Here is a 24,185-nt window from a genome sequence, read left to right on the forward strand (position 1 = left end):
TACGAGATACAGTAATTGATTCAAACAAGGGACTATGATTGTAAGACACATATGCTGGTATTTTGAATGTATTATTATTGATGTTAAGGAATATTGTTCACTTAGGCCAAAAGCATTTTATCATTATGCTGGGAGGTGGAATGTGACTGGCTAAAGTACCTAACATGTATTATTGTTGATTTGTGTATCCTGAAGATGATTGTTTTAAAGTTACTAAAAAGCAGGAATGATTGATAAGAAAAAACTATAATTGATTTGTTTTGATTATGTTAGATTCATCAGAGAGGTTTTGCTGCTCTCTGTTCGAGCTACTTAATGCTTTGATGAACTCCTGACGACCGTAGCTTTAAATAAAGTTATGTCTTTAATACAGAGACCCTGGCTGTGTGCATCTTGTATTGTCTAAACTTTGGGGAGTGCTGGTCACCTTGGGTACTCTACCAACAAGCACCCTGCATCACAGGGAAAGTACAAAGCTGCATGCTTATTCCTGCTTATTCCTGAGAGAATAAAATGCATTCAGCTTTCGCTGCAAAGTGAGCTCAACTACCTTCCTTATGCAATAGTGAAGGTTAACTTACAAGATTTTGCAAATATCTAGAAGGAAACAGAGGTACAAAAGTTCATGGCCACGGTCACTACACAGCTACTGGCAATGTAATCACTGCCCTGCTTAGGGGATACAGTTGTGCTGCAGCAGACGGACGATTTCAGAAAGTATAATATGTCTTTACTGAATCACAGACATCTGACGCATTATTGCTCACTAAGGCTCAGGCAGGAGAATTGCTCCCTGAACAACCTGAACAAACATGTAGCCTTTGAAGGATAGATTTATCCCCCTTTTCCTGCTCTTTCTTTTAGCAACTTGTCGTCCTCTGTGATGCCTCTGCTCATTCTCCCTGTAATGTTTGAACCAAGTTCAATCCCAGCCTTGGGTGACTGTGTAGAGTTTGTATGGTCTCGCTATGTCTGTCTGGATTTCATCTGGATGCTCTGGTTTCCTTCCATAGTCCAAAGATTTGCAAGTTAGGTGGATTAACCATGCTAAATTGCCCCTTAGTATCCAGGAATGGATGGGTTGGATGTGTGATGCAGCTATACCTTTAATAATTTTTCTTTTAATCATGTTCTCTGCAGTTTGTAAGCCAGCCTTTTGTTTTTGTTGTGGCACCGGCTGCCTGCTTTGCTGTTCTTTTATTGCTGCTTACATAGCTTAAGTGGGCTTTTGTTTATTTTTACTCTAGGTCTAATGCACTTTCTGGGAGTTTGCAACCTTTTGAATTGTTAGGGAAGAATGATTGACAGGTCAGGTGACAGGAGTTATTTTCCTTTCAGTTTGGTTCAGAGTCAGAGGCCATCCTGGTTTTCAAGTTGTAGGCAGGCTTTGCCTCTTTCTTTCCCTGGTATTGTAAATTCTGCTGGCTAGCTGGAAGGCAAAGTCTTCTCACCTTCCAGGAGTGAAAGTTCTGCTGTTGGTGGTTTGCTAGCTAGGAACTGGAGGCAAAGATTGCCTCTATCTTTTGCAGTGGTTAGCTGGCTAAAAGCTAGAGGCTAGAAGTGACATTATTTCTACCTCGAGGTCTGCTAGAAGTTGCAAGGCTGAGAAGCCAGAATTTCAACTCTCCAACCAAAGGACTAAGTTCTAGCAACACGTGAGCATTCTTATTTTCTATACCAAACCTGTGGTAGGTGTATGTTTATAGGGAAACTTGTCATATTGGAACAGTATTTAGATATTAAGGTTTATATAATATCTTGGTTGTTTTTTTTGTTTGTAATTGGTAAAAGCTATTGCTAATTTACTTTCTATGTTACTCTGTATTCTTAAATAAATGTTTTTTTTAATAAACGATCCCTTATAGATCATTTGGATCATTTGATAGTCAAACCTCTGATCCAGGCAGACTTCAAAAAATACCTGGGAGCTTTTGATCTGGATTATAACAGGTGAATCAGTCATGGGAAATAAGTGGGTTTACGGGGATGGAGTGAGGAAGTGGGCCTGGGGTAAAATGCTCTTTTGGAGAGTTGGTGCAGGCTCAGTAAGTTGAATAGCTTCCTTCTGCACACCAGGGATTCTATACTGTGATCCAAACTATTGCACTCATGTCTGGGAACAAGACTTTTGTGCAAAACTCTTCATACAGGCCCCAAGCCCTTCAGTCCTTGTCACTATCGACCTCAAAACAGAGAGCTTTAACCAGTCTGAACCACCAAACTCTTTCAGAAATTCAGCAACAGCCAGCAGAAAAAAGCCTTAACCCAAAAGTAGTTGATCATCCCATTAAATAACACTGGTTAACAGAGTCCTCCTTACTCTGAACAGGTTTTCAGCTGTGTGGGATTAATTGAAGTTTTGAGGTCAGAAATGGCAGTTTTGACTTTTATCAGTGTTATATACCGATTATTGCCTTTCTTTATTTATTTGGGTCACAAGTAGGCTTACATTAACACTGCAATTAAGTTACTATGAAAAATCCCCTAGTTGCCACACTCCGGCGCCTGTTCAGGTACACTGAGGAAGAATGGCCAATGCACCCAACCCACACACTTTTAGACTGTGCGAGGAAACCAGAGCACCCGGAGGAAACCCACGCAGACACAGGGAGAACGTGCAGGCTCCATACAGACAGTGACCTAAGCCGGGAATTGAACTCAGGTCCCTGGCGTTGTGAGGCAGCATTGCTAACCACTGTGCCACCCTGCCGCCCCGTGATCTGTTTATTCTGCGTACATCCAGCACACGCTACTCAAGATGGCCTCCTCTACACCAGAAACGCGTGCGCGCACTCCGGCCACCATCTTGGAACCAAAACGGCATCGGGAGCACCGAAATGAAACTGCACGATGGATTTTGCGGTGGAACTCTCATTTCACATCACAGCAATTGTCCTCGCCCAAAGCGACAAAATTGTGTGATCAATTCACCAGCCATCTGTTTAACACATCCACTTCTCAGCTCCTCAGCACAGGTGCCTGTATTGGAAGCAGAAGACCAGACACTGTTGGCTGCAGCCAGTCTTTCGGGGACAGATTGCACAGGAAGTGAATCAAAATAATCATTGCTTTTTACAGCAATATCGGTCTCAGGTCTTGGACACATAATCAGTTGCAACACTGTCACCCAGCCAAGACATGTTCATCCCTTACTGATGTCCAGCATTTAATCTAAGTAAAGGTGAAGCATCTGGAGATCTGCCTGTGGCACACAACTATCACCTTTATCCAATCATTCCATTCAATGATTTTAGCTTGCCTGCAGTGAGAATAAATTGGTGAACCTGATGGCAGGCACTGCTGGTGACGGCAATTCACCGTCCCAGTGTTTGAGCTGTTCCACGGAGCCAGTACTATTAATGCATTCAGTTATCAATGAGCACAGGTAGGATTCTAATACATTCCCATAGATGGAGCCCCACTGCACTCAGTCCTAAAATCATTGCTATCGCCCCCAGCCTTTTGAAACATTTAATATGCTTTGAGTTCAGGTGCCTGTTTCCACTGCAACGGGAAAATTTTAACACTGAACGATTTGTGGAATCTCCGGCATTAAATGTTCCAAAGAAAAATTACAGGAAAAATCCATTTATGACATTAAAAATTAAAACTGTCAGGGGTGTTCATGTGCCTGCCTTGGTTTATACGGTGTGTGCCTGGAATCTTTGTCACGTAAATGAAAAAAAATGGAATGTTCTGCTTTGAGCAGGTTTGCAATATTCAGAGCTTTCTATAAGAGGAATTCCTCTGAGGTTCTCCTTAGCCTCGAGTTATGTCGTGATTCTGGAGACAGTTCAGAATAATACAACATTTACTTAAAACAGTGGATTTCCACACATGTGCAGTGGGAGCGCTCTGCAAGCCCAGAACTTTGTTTTTTTTCCCAGCTATCTTTCTCCTAATCAGAAGAAATATCCAACATCATTTGCTGCAGGTACTGTAGAAATGTTCAACCTAAAATGAATGCAAAGGCCAAGAGCCTAACCATTAAGAACATGGTTACGGGAATACTGTCAGTGATTCCCTCAGCAGAAGTGTTTTGAGACGTTTCACTCCATTAAAATACTAAGTTTGAAGTAACTCCTCAGAGGCTGGTGTCCCCTCACCAGATTCCCATTATTTACAAACTCAGTTCCACTCCTACGAGTGCTTCAGGTCCTGTCAGAATCTGGAGTGTCAGCAGCCCTGACATTCTTCAATTTAGATGAGGTTCCCTGATTGGGTCAGCAATCATTACTTCAATCAGGGAGCTCATACTCCAAGAGGCCAATCTCTTGGGCCTTGTTGAGATCATTACAATATAAGTTGTTATTGACATCCTGGAAGGGTAGAGTCAAATGGGCTAACGTTACTGTGGTTGAAAAACATAATATGAGAAAACATGGCACAAGAAAAGGCCTTGCAGCCCATCACACCTGCTCCTTTCATAAAATACGTACACAATCGTGGTGCTCAGTTTGGCTTCGTTAGTGAACGTAATTACCATTGAGTCAAAAGGTTATTGGTTTAAACCCTACCCCCGAAATTGAACACATAACAGAGGTTGAGACTGACATTTCAGTTAAACAATGGAGCAAGAGCTGCCGCATCAAAATTGCTATGCGGACAGGATGTTAAACTGAGAGGTTAGCCATGGACCTTCATGAAGAACTCGATTACCTTTCAATACTGTCAGTCTTTTTCTCATAACCACAGAACATGTTTACATGATGAACTGACAAAATAAATGGATACTTTGTCACTTTACCTCAGAGTGGTTTATTATTGCTGAGCACAAAAGCGGCCTGTCAAAAGGAGAGCTCACAGCCACCATCTGAAGATCAGCAACGTTTAAATTGGGCCAGAATTGATTTGCTGACGTGCAATGTCCCAAATGTGCACATACCAGAGATTTAAGTTCGGAACACTAAGAATATTGTCTGCTAGAAAATCATTGTTTTGACCCGATTGACTGGACATGAATGAATGTTCCTGAGAGCTTCTGAGCACATTGCTCACTGGTATGTCTCCGTTTCCACCCCACAGCCTCCCACCCAACACGCCCCGACTCCCACCCTCACCCCCAAATTTACTCCCCTCAAATTTGACCATTTTTTGGAGTCACTGTAGAATATGGGACGGGATTTTATGGCCTTGCTCGACCCATGATCAGAAAATCCCACTTGAGGTCAACAAACCTATCCACTGTCCCCCCTCGCCCATTCCAATTTCCATGCCAGGCGGGGCAGTAGAATTACAGCGGTGGTCTTTAGTGTCTGCACAGCGGATCATTCAGCAGTGTGTCAGAAGCATTAAGTCTGACAACTTTGCTATAAACTGCTATTATAATCCTTTAAACAGCTGAAATAGCAACATGGAGACCCCGCCAGTAGCTTTGAAGAATGGAGCAAAGCAAACATTACAAACAGATCTGGAAAAATACCTTGTGGTATGAATAAATGTGAAGAGGACATCATTCTAATACCAACTGGTGCACACACCAAGGCAACTAGTAGCTAAAAGTGTGACTATTTTTATTTATGGGATGTGGCATTGCTGGTGGGGCCAGCATTTATTGCCCATCCGGTGTAGCCCTTGAATGTAGTGGCTTGGTGGGCCAGGTTAGAGTCACATTGCTATGGACCTGGAGTCACATGTAGGCCAGACCAGATAAGGATCCCAGATTTTCTTTCCTGAAGGACATTACTTGGGTTGTTGCAGCAATTGACAATGGTTTGATGGTCATCATTAGACTTTTAATTAAGAAATTTCATTGAATTCAAACTTCACCATCTGCCATGGTGGGATTCAAATCCAAGTCCTCAGAGCTTTATCCTGGGTCTCTGGATTACCAGGCCTGTGACAATACCCTCTACACCACTACCTCCCCACTATAGTGTCCAAGACCTGCAAAAGCTATCAAGATATCACAAAAAACAAGGGTCTGTCTTGTAAAAGTTGCTGTTACATCACCACATTTTTCCATGTGACATGTCCCTGCCTCAAGTACTCATGTAGAAAATCCAACTCCCTTATTGTGTAATTCCTTAAACAGAGAACTTTTGGAGTTCAGGCACCAGTGGAAAACTGACCTTCCCTTTCAAACAACCTGCAAATTTTAATAAATTACACAATCTATTCCACCCAAACTACTCAGGTTGTAACATTGGTCTGACAACAAAGCTTTTTGTTATTTATTAGCATCACAAGTAGGCTTATGTTAATACTGCAATTAAGCTAATGTGAAAATGCCCTAGTCGCCTCACTCCAGCACCTGTTTGGGTACCAAGGGAGTATTTAGCATGGTCAATGCACCTAACCAGCATGTCTTTCAGAGTGTGGGAGGAAACCGGAGCACTCAGAGGAAACAGGAAGAATGTGAAGACACCACACAGGTAGTGATCCAAGCCGGGAATCAAACTCAGGTCCCTAACACTGTGAAGCAGCAGTGCTAACCAGTGTACCATTGTGCTGCTCTAGGTCTCGCCTTAACTTCTCTCCCACTCCTTAGACACCTCTACCTTGCTCAAGTCATTCCTCCTTTCCTACTCTTCCCAAATTTCACCTAAAGATCCAATGATTTACCACATATAAGAAATGCAGTCTTCCTTCATTTCTGTGTCAGGGAGATGCTGTATTGAACTGATCAAACATGTCAGCCGACAGAGAGCTTGCCTCATTTGACAGTCACATGACTATGGCAAAGCCAGTACACAGCCCCGGGGACCCAGGTTCGATTCCCGGCTTGGATCACTGCTTTTGTGGAGTCTGCACATTCTCCCAGTGACTGTGTGGGTTTCCTCTGGGTGGTCCAGTTTCCTCCCACAGTCTGAAGGATGTGCTGGTTGGATGCATTGACCCAAACAGGTGCTGGACTGTGGCGACGAGGGGAATTTCACAGTAACTTCATTGTAGTGTTAATGTAAGCCTTACTTGGGATGAATAAATAAACTTTCTTTCTTCTGCCTCAGAAGCCACCAGGGAAGGTATAAAACTGTGCCCCATATTTTAAATTATAGCAATATTTTTCAATGCCCAAGAGGATTTATTGAACTGATCAGAATAGAAACCTCCAGTGAGTTTGCTTATGAGTATATACATGAGTATAATACGCCAGGTAATTCATTTAGTAAAGATTTAAAGAAGGTAATACACATTGAGTAAAGATTCCCAAAACTTAAATGCCATCTTCATGTTTCAGGTGAGCAGAATGAGTACAAAACACAATATGTTGGAGAAATTTGGAGATTGTTAATGATCTTGGGCCTCATTAACATCCTGCTGGTCACCCATTCCAGGCAGGTGGTGAACTATATCCACTGACTAGAAGGTGGCTATGAGGAAATATTTCAGGGGCATAGAGGGGTCTGGACCAAGGTATACCACAGTCTTTTTTTTCAGGTTATGGAGAATTTGTTTATCTATATTAGAGGTGCTATAATAATGCAAGTTACTTTTGTTATAAAAGTAGGTTCCATCATAACAAAACCAGGACAAATAATGCCTCATTAGAATAGATTTATATGCAATAATTACAATTAGGACATGCAAATGTCAACAATTCCTCAAGGGGTTTCAGAAAAGGAATATGCATCTTCACTTTTTTAACATGCAGTTCTCCCCTAAAGTTGCACAGTTGTTTGATGTTGCCATTCGTAGAATCCCTGCAATGCAGAAGATGGTCACTCAGCCCATCAAGTCTGCACCGACTCTCTAAAAGAGCATCTTACCCAGGTCCACCCCGTACCCTATCCCTGTAACCTCACTCGTCTATTCTGCTAATCCTTAGTCCACGCATTCTGGGACACTAAGGGACAATTCACCATGGCCAATCCATCTAACATCTTTGGACTGTGGGAGGAAACCAGAGCACCCAGAGGAAACCCACACAGACATGGGGAGAATGTGCAAACTCCACACAGACATTGTTTGATATGTTTTCAATATCTCAAACATGCTGTTTGCAAGACAAGATGACTTTCAATTGCCATAAATAGGGGCATGCTGGCTCACAACAGGTTATACTATTGGCCCCTTTTGAAGAGGTCACTCATGAATCTGTTGACCATGAGAGAATCAGGGAATAGAGATAGTGACGGAGATATGAAGTTGGAAGCATCCGCTGCGTTCAAATCTAGCACCACAATGATATGTCATGTAATATTTTCCAACTGAGTGACTGTCACACACTCGCCTGGAGCAGCAGTGCGTGGGATTGCAAGCACTGAGAGCAATGTTATTTGAGACAGCATTTGAACATCTGTTCTCCTTTGCTTTGTTAGAGGTAGGAACAGATACAATGGGCAGGATTTTAGGACCTCGCTCAGACACCACACAGAAATTACCCCCCACTGTCCTTGAGTGGACCCATCCTTTCCTTAGCTATCCTCTTCTTCCTTACATATGCATAAAAAGCCTTGGGATTCTCCTTAACCCCGTCTGACAAGGGCATGCTATGGCCCTTTTCAGTCCTCCTAAGTCACTGTTAAGGACGAGGGTGGGGTTATTGCTGGAGAACCAAAAACTGCAGGTTTCCTGAAACAATCTGCAGCTTATTGTTTACTGCAGGTTACTGTTCACATTTTTTTCTTGAGATCTCCAGCCCAACAGCCGGTTGATTGTCTGGCCAGTTACCTGTTGAGTTGAAAAGCCCACAGCAGAAGGATTCAATGAAGGGATAGGTGTAGGTACCAACAGGAGATTGCAGTCAGCTACTCAAATGTTGTAGCGGGGGAGGAGGGTGGGTGGTTGCGATTGCAGAATGGGGTAATTGATGGTCATGGAGTAATGCATGAACATGAATGTTGGGAGTTTGGAATGGGAGGGGGATATCAAAAGGGGGGGTTGCGGTTTAGAATTTGCTTGTTGGGCATGGAAGAAATTCTCTTGACCTTCTTGACCCGTCAGTTGTGCTGTAAAAGCACTTATTTCTTAGATCCAACCTGTTTCATCTCCTTTTACCTACCAGCTTTCCCATGATCTGAGAAATCTGAGAATAAAACAATATTCAAATTGGGGTACGCAGCCTCCTAAATTGGTTTTTCCGGATGCTGTTTGTGGGCCTCCTGAGAGTGGATTGGGCACCTGCTCCAATGCAAATCCATTAAAACCAGGGGTGAGAATGCCAAGGCTTGGGTTTCAAATGTTAAAAAGCTTAACTTCAAACTTTGCCAAACCTACCCATTTTTGAAGTTAAAATTAAAATGAAGCAATGGCATTGACTACAACCTGAGCAAGGTCATCTATAATGCTACATTGTTTGCTTCAGCGAGAACTATGGAAATGTTCACTGTGTAAATCTTTAAAATCATAGAATCCCTACAGTGCAGAAGGAGGTCATTGGGCCCATCAAATCTGTACTGACTACAATCCCATCCCATCCTATCCCTGTAACCCTATGCATTTAACCTAGCTAGTCCCCCGACACTAAGGAACAATTTAGCATGGCCAATCAATCGCACATATTTGGACTGTGGGAGGAAACTGGAGCACCCAGAGGAAACCCACGCAGACATGGGGAGAATGTGCAAATTCCACTCAGTGACCCAAGTCAGGAATTGAATCCAAGTCCCTGGCGCTGTGAGGCAGCAGTGCTACCCATTGGACCTCCATGCCACCCCTATAAGCTTGGAAGAACAGTTGCCTGTACTGCAATAAAAATGATAAATAGATTATCTGGTTGTCATAAAGTTGCTGTTTGCGGGACCTTGCTGCATATAAATTGGCTGCATTACAACATTGACCACACTTCAGATGTGCCTCTAAAGTTGTTTTGGATATTGAATGTTGTGGGATATGTTATCTAAATGCAAGTCTATCTGTTTTCCTTCAGTAAGTAATGCAGGAAGTGCCAACTTGTGTGGCATCTGTAATTATTCAGCCTGCAGACCACAGGCACAGATGGAGCTTTTTTCAATGAATACTTATTGTACTGATACAGAATCATTAGTCTCAAAACTGAACAAAAAAATCTTGTTTGACTTGACACAACATGAAGGGAGAACAGATAGCAATCATATTGAAGCAAGCAATCACAAACCTCACGTTCTGCTCTCAGAGGGATCAATGGGGAAGAACTTGACAATGGTGCCCTGAGCAGTGATGGACCAAGCACTGGCTCTCAAAACAATGCCAACTCACTCCACAGTTGACAGCGATGAACTTGAAATTGTCTTGTGCCTTTCAAATCTTCAAAACGTCCCAAAGCACATTACAACCAGTGAGATATTCTGAAAGTGTGGTCACCATTGTGATTTAGAATGTGTGGCAGTCAATGTGCATATGAACAGGGTCATAAAGACGCAATGAGATCATGACCAGAAAGTCTCTTTTAGGGATACTGGCCTGGGTAGAATGGAGAACTGTTCTGTTCTTCTTCAAGAAAATCCCATGGAATCTTCTACCACCATGTGAAAGAACAGACTCTATTTAATATCTCCTTCAAAAAGCCAACTTGGCTGAAAGTTTTTGGTCATCCCCATCAGAGGAATCATTGAATCATAGATCCCTACAGTGCAGAAATAGCCGTTTGATCTATCGAGTCTGCACCAACTACAATCTCACCCAGGCCCAATCCCTTTAACCCCACTTATTTAATCCCCTGACAGTAAGGGGCAATTCACCACATTCCCCAGTGATGCAGGGTACAGGGTATACAAAACCCCATATACACCAATAGTACAGGAAGATCCCACCGCCAGCCAATGGCGGGCCACATCTACTACCAGAAAATAGTCCATCAGGGGTTGGAACACCCCACCCAATAGTGCTGTACTCTCTCAGTAGTGCATTGGAATACCAGCCCAGATTTGTGCTCAGGCCTCTGAGCTATCATTGAACTATGGTTATCACCCATAAAAAATGTAATAATGCTGGTGCAGGAATTCACTGCCATCCCCATACAGAGCCTACTTCTCTTGAAAAGCAATTTCTACACAGCACTCAGAGCCATTACTACTCCAATAGAGTTGAGTTTCGGGTTAATGCCAACATTTCCAGCCTGGTGTTTTAATCAACACTACACTGCTCAAAGCAGAGACTTGCAGCACTAGTTCTGATCAAACCTCTCCATCAAAATATACGAAAAGCAGACACGCTAATGGGACAAACTGACAGAAATCAATTAACAGAGATTTCTATTAACGGAGTATCAGTGCTGTCAAAGACAGCCATTGTTCAGTGGGAGTGAAGGAAGAAGAATGTGTAGATCGAGTAGAGACTTAATGAGACAGCAGGTAAATAGATAACATGAGGTTATTGACCCATTATAAGAACTGGGAGCCAGAAGTCATCCATCTTTCAAGCAATGGAATTAACTCCATAGGCAGTTCTTTGCTCCTCTAAATATCTGCACTCGAAGCCAATCCAAGTAAATTTTGTGTTTGATATCAAGGAACAGTTTTAATCCCAGTAAGGAGGAAAAGCATAAAAACCACATTCCAAACATTGAGATGTTGGGCAGATTCCTTGATTTGTTTTTTTTTAAAAATCATTGCTTTTCCTATCATAAAAAGCGGAGAAACTATAATGTTGCTCAGAGAAAATTAAGATGATTCCATACCCTGTAGCATTGATAAATTCAGCCCTTTTCTGACCTATAATGATACCACTCTATCAGGAACTAGGTAAAGAATACAACTCAATCTAGTGGCAGAGTACAGACACTGCAACCTTCCAGTCAACTCCACAGGTCACTGGACAGCTCACATTATATTCCCAATATCCTGTTCCTGCTCAAGAATATTCATATGTTCCCAAGAGCAAAAGTTATAACGTCAGCCTCAATGTTAGCATCCAATCTTGTGATAGCTAACTTGTGTGTAAACTTTAAAGTACTCCTTAATGTATTAAATAAGTCAGAGGAGCTCATGGATTTTGTCAAGGGTACAACAAACCATTTCCTTCTATTTCACTAGACCTCTCAGCCAAACTTCCTCTAAGTCTCCCTTCCCACTCCCCTAGCCCTGAACTCACTCTACTTTCTCTCCCATCACTTCTCATGCACCCTGCAATCTCATTATGACTGTAACATCCACCCCTTGCTTTCCCAACTCTATTCCCACTGAAGTGGTGAAGACACAACCTTTCTTCCTGCTCCCCGTATTAACTAACATTGTTACTGCTCCTCTTTCTTCAGAGTTACCCCTTTCTGGTCTGTCAGATTTTATGCCATGCTTGTGGCAATTCCCACCATGGGCAGGATTAGAAAATCTCAGCTTTTGTCTTTAGCCACCAGCACAAACTCTGTTTCCAACCCACCAACTCGATCTTTCTACTGGTCAACGTGAGGCCAAACCTGACTGTTTTCAATCCCAATGGCATACTTAATCCCGAGCTTCCAAGCATGCAACAACACCAAGACTGCCTATTTGCATCTCCATAACATCACCCCACTTTGCCCCTGTCTCAGTTCATCTATTGCTGAAACCCTCATTCATGTCTTTGTTACGTCTAGACTTGATTATTCCAGTAGACCCTGGCAGTTCTCCCACATTCTTTTCTCTGTAAACCTGAACCCACCAAGTCTCATTCATCTTCCATCTATTGTATTTGCTTAGCAACACTGGCCCCAACATAGGAAGGCACAACTAAAGTAATTCCCATAACCTACCTCTCCTGATCATGGAACAGCTCCCAGTAATGCTAATTCCTCATGCTATCAATCCCTGGCAGAATCCTCTTCGATTAGATGTTAGTTCAAACTAGAATCAATATCTGATAAGAGCAGCTAAGGTCAGTACCCATCAGGTACCATTCCTTGCTGGAGGAAGCCTCTGAAGGTATTAGCCTAGTAAAGAAATTAGCCCCCATCATTTGTCAGATCCTGTCCAGAAACAGTCTCCATCACCTTTCAGCTGAAAACAGAAACCAATCTCCCTCATGATTCAATCCCCATCAAGAACCAATCTCCTTCAATCTGTTGCATTTGTTGGAGAGCAGTTGGTTTCTGGGACTGGTTGTTCCATTCGTTATTCTAGTGACTTGTTGAAGCCCCATTCCCATTCAAGAGCCAATCTTTAGTTTTTGATGAGCATTCTTCTTGAAGATGACTTGTTCTGGATAATCTTCAAGAAGATACCATCCTCATCAATTCCAATCCCCCTCATGAACCAGTCCTCATCAAGAGCCAATCTCCATCAAGAACTAATCTTCATTCAGAACCAGTCCTTTACGAGAACAATCCTCATCAAAAGCCAATCCTTATCAGAACCAGACCTTGTCAACAGTCAGACAACATCAGAAATCTGTTTCCATTGGGAATCAGTGTCTGAAGGATTCGGGGCATGATCCATTACATGTGTAAAGATTACTGATGGTAAATGCTATGATATTATGATAAATTATTACTGATGGACAGATTGTTGCAGTATGATTACTGCTGGCACACATCACTACATAATGACCAAACTATTATAGTCTCACACTTGCACTGTTCTGAGGGTTCTCTCCATTATACATTTCCCGTAAGGCCTTTTTAAATACCTTCAATACTTTACCAGACATGCTCACGACTGTTCTGCTGTCCAGAATGAAGCGAATTTAATTCTATTGTTTTCCAGACACGTTAGCTATACTAATCTTTAAAATCCTGTAAATAAAAAGGATTAAAGTCAAGTAACGTTTTGCAACTTGCTGTAAGGCATTGACCTCATTTCCAGCCATTATAAGTCAGGGACAGCTGGCTGTGCATTTTAATAACTGGTTAATAGATGCACAGTCACTGGGATTTGACCACAATTTATCAGGCTGTAACAAAGCTGTCTCAACTGCTCCTAGCTGTGCTGGAGGTAGTTAGTGCCTAATAAATGCCATTCATGGGCCATTCATTTCTTTCTTTGATGGATAATGTGTGTGTTTCTCAAGCAGTTTATGTGCACTTTGGAGTTTGGTAAAGTATCCCACAAGGAATATATTAAAATAGGACAGTAGGAGGACTTGAATAAGAATCAGGATAAACTAAAACAACTTTATTTGACAACACAATCTACTTCATAATTTTGGTCCCAACTTTTTCTCCTATATGCCAGATGGTACTGGTTTTACTTCAGTTCGACAGCTGTTGGTTAACCTCTGCCACCTCAGCAAACTGGGCTATCATCTTGCATGAGCTGAGACAATACAAGTCAGTAGACTACTCAATCATACCATGCATTTGTCTGGATGATGCAGCTCCAACAACACTCAAAAAGCTCAACACCATCCAGGACAAAGCGGCCCATTTGATCGGCACCTCATTTGTCACTTTAAACATCCAGTCCTTTGCTTTATGCTTTGCATACTTCAAGGTACATTTCAAATGTTCTCTCTGCTAGCTTCCAACCTTGTATCTGCCACAGACTTCACTTCTACCAGGATACCACAGCCAAGATCCATTCTACACATTCTTGTTTTCCAATGTGCATCCATTCCCTATGGACAGACTAATACTCCTCATAACAGAGATAAACATGCCATGAGAACATTCCATGGGCAGTGGACAATGGGGAACCTGTGGATGTGGTGTATCTGGACTTCCAGAAGGCATTTGGCAAGGTGCCGCACTAAAGATTGCTACATAAGATAAAGGTGCACAGTGTTAAGGGTAATGTATTAGCATGGGTAGAGGATTGGTTAACTAACAGGAAGCAAAGAGTGGGGGTAATGGGTGTTTCTCGGGTCAGCGACCAGTGACTAGTGGTGTGCCTCAGGGATCAGTGTTGGGACCACAGCTGTTTACGATTTACATTGCTGATTTGGAGCTGGGGACGAAGTGCAGTGTGTCAAAATTTGCAGATGATGCTAAGGTGATTGGCAGAGCAAAGTGTGCAGAGGACACTGAAAGTCTGCAAAGGGATTATAGATAGTCTACGTGAGTGGGCGAGGGTATGACAGATGGAGTACAATGTTGGTAAATGTAAGGTCATTCATTTTGGTAGGAATAACAGCAAAATGGACTATTATTTAAATGGTAAAAAAATTGCAGCATGTTGCTGTGCAAAGGGACCTGGGAGTCCTTGTGCAGGAATCACAAGGCGTTAGTTTGCAGGTGCAGCAGGTAATTAAGAAAGCAAATGGAATTTTGTCCTTCATCGCAAGCGTGATGGAGTTTAAAAACATCGAGGTTATGTTGCAGCTGTATAGGATGCTGGCGAGGCCACACCTGGAGTACTGTGTACAGTTTTGGTCTCCTTACTTGAGAAAGGATATACTGGCACTGGAGGGGTGCAGAGGAGATTCACTAGGTTGGTTCCAGAGTTGAGAGGGTTGGCTTATGGGGAGAGATTGAGTAGACTGGGGTAATGCTCACTGGAATTCGGAAGAATGAAGGGATATCTGATAGAAACATATAAGGTTATAAACGGAATAGATAAGACAGAAGCAGGGAAGTTGTTTCCACTGGCAGGTGAAACTAGAACTAGGGGGCATGGCCTCAAAATAAGGGGGAGCAGATTTAGGACTGAGTTGAGGAGGAACTTCTTCACACCAAGAGTTGTGAATTTGTGGAATTCCCTGCCCAGTGAGGCAGTTGACGCTATCTCATTGAATGTTTTTAAGGCAAGGACAGATAGATTTTTGAACAGTGAAGGAATTAAGAGTTATGGTGAGCGGGTGGGTAAATGGACCCAAATCCACAAAAAGATCAGCCATGATCTTATTGAATGGTGGAGCAACTCAAGGGGTCAGATGGCCTACTCCTGGTCCCAGTTCTTATGTTCTTATGCTCAAAGGCAGCAGTCCCATTGCATTGCTTCAGATGCCATCTCCATGGGATGAGAATCCTTCTGGTTGTTGGGTTTAATCACCATTGTAAATAGATTTGTGACATTTTCCTATTGTTTCAGTCCAGAGGAAACTGGAATGTGCTCTTTTAGAACCTGTTGATAGAAACTCCCTGAAACCATATACAAACACACTCAATATGGTGCAGCCCAGCAATCAGTGCAGCTCCCACTCCCCAGCATCAGGAAAGAACATTCAAGCACAGGGTTTGTTCTACATGTTTTCAAATCCTTTCAAACAGAGATTTCTTGTTAATGAGTTTGATGCAGGATTGAAAAAAATGGGTTAATCGAAAGCGACCTGTGACTGGAGAGCTGACTACAACAATAACAGCAATATTAGTGGGTAAGAGAAATTGTGTCAATGAGAGTCAAGCATGCTGGGATTTTTGGTCAAGTTTTAATCAAAAGCAGATGCAGATCATAAAATTGCTGCAAGCTGTGACCTGGCCTGTGGACTGTGACCTGAGACTTCTTGTGCTGACCAAATATGAGAAGATGTTTGGATAAGTCTAGACTCTGTTGTGCCAAAGTTTCCTGCCATACCCATATATAGGTTAAGGCTATGTGACCGACATGCAATTTGAACTAAACATTATGGAGTTATTTGCGAGTAACTCCATTGGTCAGATCAAATCATCTGATCAGTTTCCAGCTACACCATTGGCTGAATGCCAGTGAACTTTCTGGAAGATTGGGGCAGTTTGGAGATAGAAAGTGTGTTTCAGCCCTTTGCCTTCAGTGAGAATTTGAGACTAGCCATCACAGGTGTGCCCTGAAAGAACATCTTCAGAGAAGATAAAGAACCACATGGAAGAATCTGCATTGGAAATGGACCTGGTCAGTTTGCTCAAGAGACCAGGTAGTATTTATTTCTGTTAAAGCCTTAGTTAAAGAATGAATGATGAAGTATAAGAATTAAACAGTTGTAAGTTTGAATTTCGAACCTAAAACGTCAAATAAATGAAAGTTTGTTTAGGAGAATTTGCGTTGACTCCTGCCCTTTGGTTTGTAATGCTAAGTACCTGGAAAGTAGTTTAAGTATAGAGCCAAATAGCAGGGCTTTTTGAAAAAGGCAGGGAACAAGCTTCAGAAAATAATCAAGAAAATTAAACACTAAAGATTATTAATTTGAAAGCTTGCTCATTTTTTAAGATTAATGCTGATTATCAATCAGAAGTTTCCTCTGAATAACGTGGATTTTATCGTCCTTTGAAGTGTATGTATCAAAGTACGATTATCATGCAAACTTGTAATGTATTTATAAATAAATCCTCGGTCATCTTATTTCTGCACAAATGATGATTTTACATCTGTGACTCCAGAATCACGACATGAGGAGAACATCATAGCTCATCAAAGGGAAAATACAATTCCTCTCAGCATGAGGAACTTGAACTTGCTGAGATTCACAAAGGAACGTCTTCAGATCAGAAGGCCTCATCTCAGCACACCATCAAAGATATCATTAGTAGCCAAAAATGCACCACATGGGGGGCTCAGAGACTATTCCTTCATGTTCTCCAGCCCCATCCCAACACCTGCAGTGGGAAAGATTTATCTGAAGTTAGACAGACCCGTGAATAATGTAAAATACATTTTCAGGTTAGTGGCTTGAATCAGAAAGTAAGTTACAATTTGGCCTGCTAACTTGGAATATACCCAGGCATTCTTGCAATGAGCAATAGTGCGACTATTCCTCCTTCCGCTACCAGCGTACCCCCATGACAAGCAGTGTAGTCACTGGGGAATTTCCATATGCGGCCTGTCCCTGGAGACAGATGTCCCTGCAATGATCTTCTCTGAGGAGGGAATCTCCATTCCATTACAGATCCTAGGCTAGAATGCCTGTTGAAGAAACAGGCAGGAACACTCTTGGAATTCATCCATCGCACTGTAATGTTCAAAGAGGTGGAGGGATCCAACATCAGAGGCAATCATATAGGATGTTGCGTAGAAAGATAACAGTACCCAGACAGGTCTTTAATAATGCTTCAATTAAAGAACATCATAAAACAAGATTTCGGAATTGTTTCCTCAGAAAATTGTTGAATTATATTTTAATTTAATTTGATTTCCCTTTGTACTGAAGCTTGAGACAGTTAATGTTAATTCTGGAAGCAGATATACGGTAGTCGTGTTAAACTCAGCACAGATATTATTAACATGTTGCATTTAGATTTAATATAGTTCTATTGATTTCACTGTTAGTTGAATGTGAAAACTTGACGCACACAAATTACTGGTGCCTTTTTTCACACTGCGTGAGATGCAACCATAAAAAGGGCAAAGATCCACTTTAATGCAGAAAAATCAATTCCCAGCCATCTCTGGAATGGGAATGTTCATGCTATGAATCATATACATTAATGCGATGAATCAGGTATATAAATGTTGTGAATCAGACATGTTAATGCAATGAATCAGGCGTCTCAATGTTACGGATCAGACTTGTTAACATGTCATTTCAATTATTTTTGATCAATTATTTAATTGGACGTGGTAGTCATGAGACCATTAAAGCCACCACATTCCAACAATTATAAGACTAGTGGAGGGAGCACAAGGATGAAGCAGGGGATAAAGTTATGTCTACAGTTCTGAGATTGAAATTTTGCAGAATGTTAGCCATGAATAGTGCCACTATGAAGGTCCAGGAGATTACCACTGACAAGAAACTGGACTAGCCAGAAAATACAAGAGCAGATCAAAGGCCAGGAATCCTGCATTTTGTAACTCATCTCCAGACTCCTAAAGCCTGTCCAACATCTACAAGGCACAAGTCAGGGGTGTGATGGAATACTCCCCACTTGCCTCAATAGTGCAGCTCCAACAACACTCAAGAAACTCATTCAAGTCAAAGTAGCCCACTTGACTGCTACCCCTTCCACAAACATTCAATCTCTCCGTCAGCGATGTAAAGTAGCAGCCATATGTACCATCTAAAAGATGTATTGCAGGAATGCAACAAAATTCCTTGAGCAGAACCTCCCAAACCCATGACCGTTGTCATTTAGAAGGATAAGAGCAGCAAATACACTGGGACACCGCCACCTGGAGGTTCCCCTACAAGTCACCCACCATCCTGACTTGAAAATATATCACAGTTCCTTCAAGGTTCATAAGAACATAAGAAATAGGAGCAGGAGTAGGCCATCTAGCCCTTCGAGCCTGCCCCGCCATTCAATAAGATCATGGCTGATCTGTCGTGGCTCAGTTCCGCATTCCCGCCCTCTCCCCATAACCCTTAATCCCCTCGCTTATCAAAAACCTATCAACCCGCGTCTTAAAAATATTTAGCGAGGCAGCCTCCACCACTTCAACGGGCAGAGAATTCCAGAGATTCACCACCCTTTGAGTGAAGAAGTTCCTCCTCAACTCCATTCTAAACAGCCCCCCCTTTATCTTGAGGCTGTGACCCCTAGTCCTACTGTCCTTTCTGAGCGGGAAGAGTCTCTCCACCTCTATCCTTTCCATCCCATTCATCATCTTATACGTCTCAATGAGATCTCCCCTCATTCTTCTAAACTCTAATGAGTACAAGCCTAGTTTATTCAGCCTCTCCTCATAGCTCAACCTCCTCAACTCCAGTATCAGCCTAGTGAACCTCCTCTGCACTCCCTCCAAGGCCAAAATATCCTTGCGTAAGTACGGCGACCAAAACTGCACACAGTACTCCAGCTGCGGCCTCACCAATGCCCTATACAGCTGCAGCAAGACCTCCCTACTTTTATATTCAATCCCCCTCGCTATGAAGGCCAGCATCCCATTAGCCTTCCTGACCACTTGCTGCACCTGCAGGCTGGGTTTTTGCGACTCATGCACAAGGACCCCGAGGTCCCTCTGCACCGTCACCTGCTGCAGTTTTTCTCCATGTAAGTAATAGTCCTTCCTACCATTATTCCTACCAAAGTGGACCACCTCGCACTTGCCAACATTAAATTCCATTTGCCAGTTCCTGGCCCCTTTGCCCAGCCTATCTAGATTCTTCTGCAGACTCTCCACACCCTCCGCGCAATTTGCCGTTCCACCGATCTTGGTGTCATCAGCAAATTTCAACACCATACACTCGGTTCCCTCCTCCAGATCATCTATATAAATGGTAAAAAGCTGAGGCCCCAGCACCGACCCCTGGGGCACTCCACTAGTCACCAACCGCCAATCCGAATAGCAACCATTAACCCCCACTCGCTGCCTCCTATTTGACAACCAATCCTCTATCCATGCTAACACCCTACCCCCAACTCCATGCCCCCTTACCTTCTGCAGTAACCTCTTGTGAGGTACCTTGTCAAAAGTGTTCCTGGGTCAAAATCTTGGAACTCCACTGCCACCACTGCCACCATTCCCCCTACCCACCAACCACCCCCCCATCTCCCCCAGAACCCCTACCACTTCCATCAACAATCTCATCCCATTTAAGATTGTTTTGAAAATACATAAGTAAATTAACCAAAGCTAACACTGACAGTACTTAGCAGATGGAGTACAGAAAAGAGGTAGAGAATCTGGCGAATTGTGCGATGACAATAATCTCTCCCTCAATGTCAGTAAAACAAACTGTTCAATTCTGGTCACCACACTACCAGAAAGATGTGGAGGCTTTGGAGAGGATACAGAAAAGGTGTTGCTTGGTATGGAAGGCATTAGCTACGAGGGGAGTTTGGAGAAACTTGCTTTGTTCTCAATGGAACAACGGAGGTTGAGGGGTGACCTGATTGAAGTCTACAAGATTATAAAGGGTATGGTTAGAGTGGATAGTCAGAAGCTTTTCCCAGGGTGGAAGAGTCAAATAGCAGAGGGCATAGGCTTAAGGTGCGAGGGGCAAGGTTTAAAGGAGATGTATGAGGCAAGTATTTTACACAGAAGATGGTGGGTGCCTAGAACTCGCTGCTAGGTGAGGTAGTAGAAGTAGTGACTTTTCAGGGGCGTCTGGACAAATATATAAATAGGAAGAGAATAGAGGAATATGATCCCTGGAAAGGTAGGGTGTTTTAGTTCAGTCGGGCAGCATGGTAGGTGTAGGCTTGGAGAGCCGAAGGGCTTATTCCTGTGCTGTAATTTTTTTTGTTCTTTGTTCTTGTATTTTGTTCTTTGAAGGAGATAGTCAATGATTTCAGAAGGTGTTTTGGAGGCCATGCCCCTGTCTACATCAATGGGGATGAAGTGGAAATGGTCGAGAATTTCAAGTTTCTCAGTGTCGGAATCACCAACAACCTGTCCTGGTCCCTCCGTGCCCACGCAACAGTTAAGACAGTGCACCAACGACTCTACTTTCTCTGGAGGCTAAGGAAACTCAGCATGTCTGCTATGACTCTCATCAATTTTTGCAGATGCACTATAGAAAGCATCCTTTCAGATGTATCACAGCTTGGTATGGCTCCTGCTCCAACCAATACCACAAGAAACTATAAAGGGTTGTGAACACAGCACAGTTCATCATGCAAACCAGCCTCCCATCCATCAACTCCATCTACACTTCCCGTTTCCTCGGAAAAGCATCCAGCATAACCAAAGCCTCCACGCACCCCAGACAGACTCTCTCTCACCTTCTGCCGTCGTTAAAAAGTCTGAGATAAAAATAAAATATTGCAGGTGCTGGAATCTGAAATGTTGGAAAATCTCAGCAGGTCTGACAGCATCTATGGAGAGAGAATAGAGCAAATGTTTTGAGTCTGGATGACACTGCGTCAGAGCTAAGGGCAAAGTAAATCACAAAAGATTTACTATGAGTGTTGGGGGGATGGAGGGGGCGCAGGTAATAGGACAAAGAGAATATAAATGAGCATAAAGACAGCTGAGAGAGGTGCTAAAAGTGTCCAAAAAGAGATGAGAATGTGAGAATGGCAGAACAGAGGTACAAATGGTCAAGGCAGTTGACCTGAAACAGGGAGATGGCCAAGGAGAGCGGAAATGGAGAAGTCGAATACTGGAAGAGAGAAAGAAGGATGATAAAAATAGATGAATGAGATGAAAAGAAGAAACAGAATGAAATAAAATAAATGGAAATGGGGTGAAGGAGGAGGGGGGAGTTCATGCTCTGAAGTTGTTGAACTCAGTGTTCAGTCCAGAAGACTGTAAAGTGCCCAATTGGAAGATGAGATGCTGTTACTCCGGTTTGCATTGAGGTTCACTAGAGCATTGCAAAAGGCCAAGAATGGACATGTGGTCAGGAGAACAGGGTGGTGTATTGAATGGCAAGCAACAGGAAGGTCAGGATCCTGCTTGCGGATGGACCAAAAGTGTTCAGCAAAGTGGCCATCCAGTCTACATTTGGTCTCTCCAATATACAGTAGGCTGCATTTGGAGCAGCGAATGCAATATACCAGGTTGAAGGAGGTGCATGTGAGATCACACACCGACCGACTCAAGAACAGCTTCTTCCCTCAGACTTTTAATAATCTGATCAAATTAATTTGATCTTTCTCTACACTCTAGCTTTGAGAAGTCTACATTCTCCACCCTTTCTTTTTCTATGAACAGTATGCTTTGACTGCATCGTGCACAAGAAACAATACTATTCATTGTATACTAATACAGTGACAATAATAAATCAAATCAAACCAAAATAAGAATTTCACCCCCTGAGGTCTGTATTGCTATTGTTGAAGTTGTTCAAAAATGTTACTAACGAGGGGCATTAGGAATTAGCGCAGTTTCCACCTTTAAAAAATACTTTAGAAATTTCCAAGCTTCAGAATGTATCAGAATCAAATAGTTTTCAAAAAACCTTTCCGTTCCAGATTCCAGTACTCTTCACAGGAGCTGCTCTTCCTGACATCAGCCTGGATCTAATAAGTTTGAGAAGCTGGTTCTGGATTCCCTATTCATGGTTCACCCACTCACATTTGTCTGAAATTACTCTCCGCTTTGGAAATTGCCAGAAGCACTATCTATTAATCTAAGTTGTGGACCTGGGCCTGATGGGTGTCAGCAATGCCACTTTATAAATTATAAGTTAGACATCAGACTTGCACCTCTTTAATAGAGTAATGCATTCTAAAGTAGAACTGTTTGCTCAAAATAAACAGATGTAGCTATTTGGACTTAAACAGCGTAGTTTCTTTAATGAATCCAATTAATTTTTGCACATTTAGCGAATGATTAATTAAAAGTTAATTATACTTGATTTCAACGTTTGATAAATTTGTGTAGAAAATCAGTGTTTCGAGGAATAATACGTAGGCTTTTCCAGCTTTCATATTTATTGCTTTATCTAATTTCCTGGTTCCACTGAGCTGGGTGGCATGATGGCACAATGGTTAACACTAATGCCTCACAACACCAGGGACCCGGGTTCGATTCCTGCCTTGAGTCACTGTGTGGAGTCTGCACATTCTCCCTGTGTTTGTGTGGGTTTCCTCTGGGTGCTCTAGTTTCCTCTCACAGTCCAAAGATATGCAGATTAGGTGGAGATGCCATGATAAATTGCTCTGTGGTGTCCAAATATGTGGAAGTGAGATGGACTAGCCATGTTAAATGTGTGGGGTTCTGGGGATTGGATAGGGGAGAGGGCCTGGATAAAATACTCTATCAGTGAGAGTCAGTGCAGAATCAATGGGCTGAATGGCCTCTTCTGTCCTGCAGGAATTCTGCACTGTAGGAATATGATTCTATGAATGTTTTTCAACCTCACTGACATCTGTCCACCTCTGGGCTCAATTAAAGCAGCATCTGTGTGCCCAGTAAAATTATTAACAACATGAAAATATAGAATATTATGCAACATGTTGGGCATAATAACTTACTAGGTGAGGTGGATTTGATAGTATGGAATAGTTTGAAGCGAAGAGATGGTGGTTTTAAAGTCAATACAGTAAAGGATAGAATCTAAACTTATGGGTTTGCAGAGAGTTGATCCCAGAGACTGAATTCTGCAGTAAGTAATTCAGCTCCTGACCCCATCAAAGCCTGTCTACAGACAACAAAATACAAGTCAGGAGTATAATGAAATATTCTTCACTAGCCTGGATGAATGCAGCTCCAACAACACTCAAAAAGCTTAACACCACCCAGGACAAAGCAGCCCGCTTGATTGGCACCCCATACATAAATATCCATTCCCTCCACCAGTGACAGAGTGGCAGCAGCGTGCACCATCTACAAGATGCAATGTAGGAACCCACCAAGTTTCCTTAGGCAGCACCGACCAAACCCACAACCATTACCATCTAGAAGGACAAGGTAAGCAGTTATATGGGAACACCACCATCCTGAAGTCACCCTCCAAGTCACTCACCATCCTGACTTGGAAATATATCACTTTTCCTTTCATTGCTGTTGTGTCAAAATCCTGGAATTCCTTCCCTAGCAACGTTGTGGGTCTGACACCATTTGGACTGTTGGGGTTCAAGAAAGCAGCTCACCACCACCTTCTCAAGTAGGGATAGAAACACAGAAACATAGAAGATAGGAGCACAAGGAGGCCATTTGGCCCTTCAAGCCTGC

The sequence above is a fragment of the Carcharhinus amblyrhynchos genome, chromosome 20, assembly GCF_965287045.1.
Source record: "Carcharhinus amblyrhynchos chromosome 20, sCarAmb.v2.hapA, whole genome shotgun sequence".
NCBI classification, from domain to species: domain Eukaryota; kingdom Metazoa; phylum Chordata; class Chondrichthyes; order Carcharhiniformes; family Carcharhinidae; genus Carcharhinus; species Carcharhinus amblyrhynchos.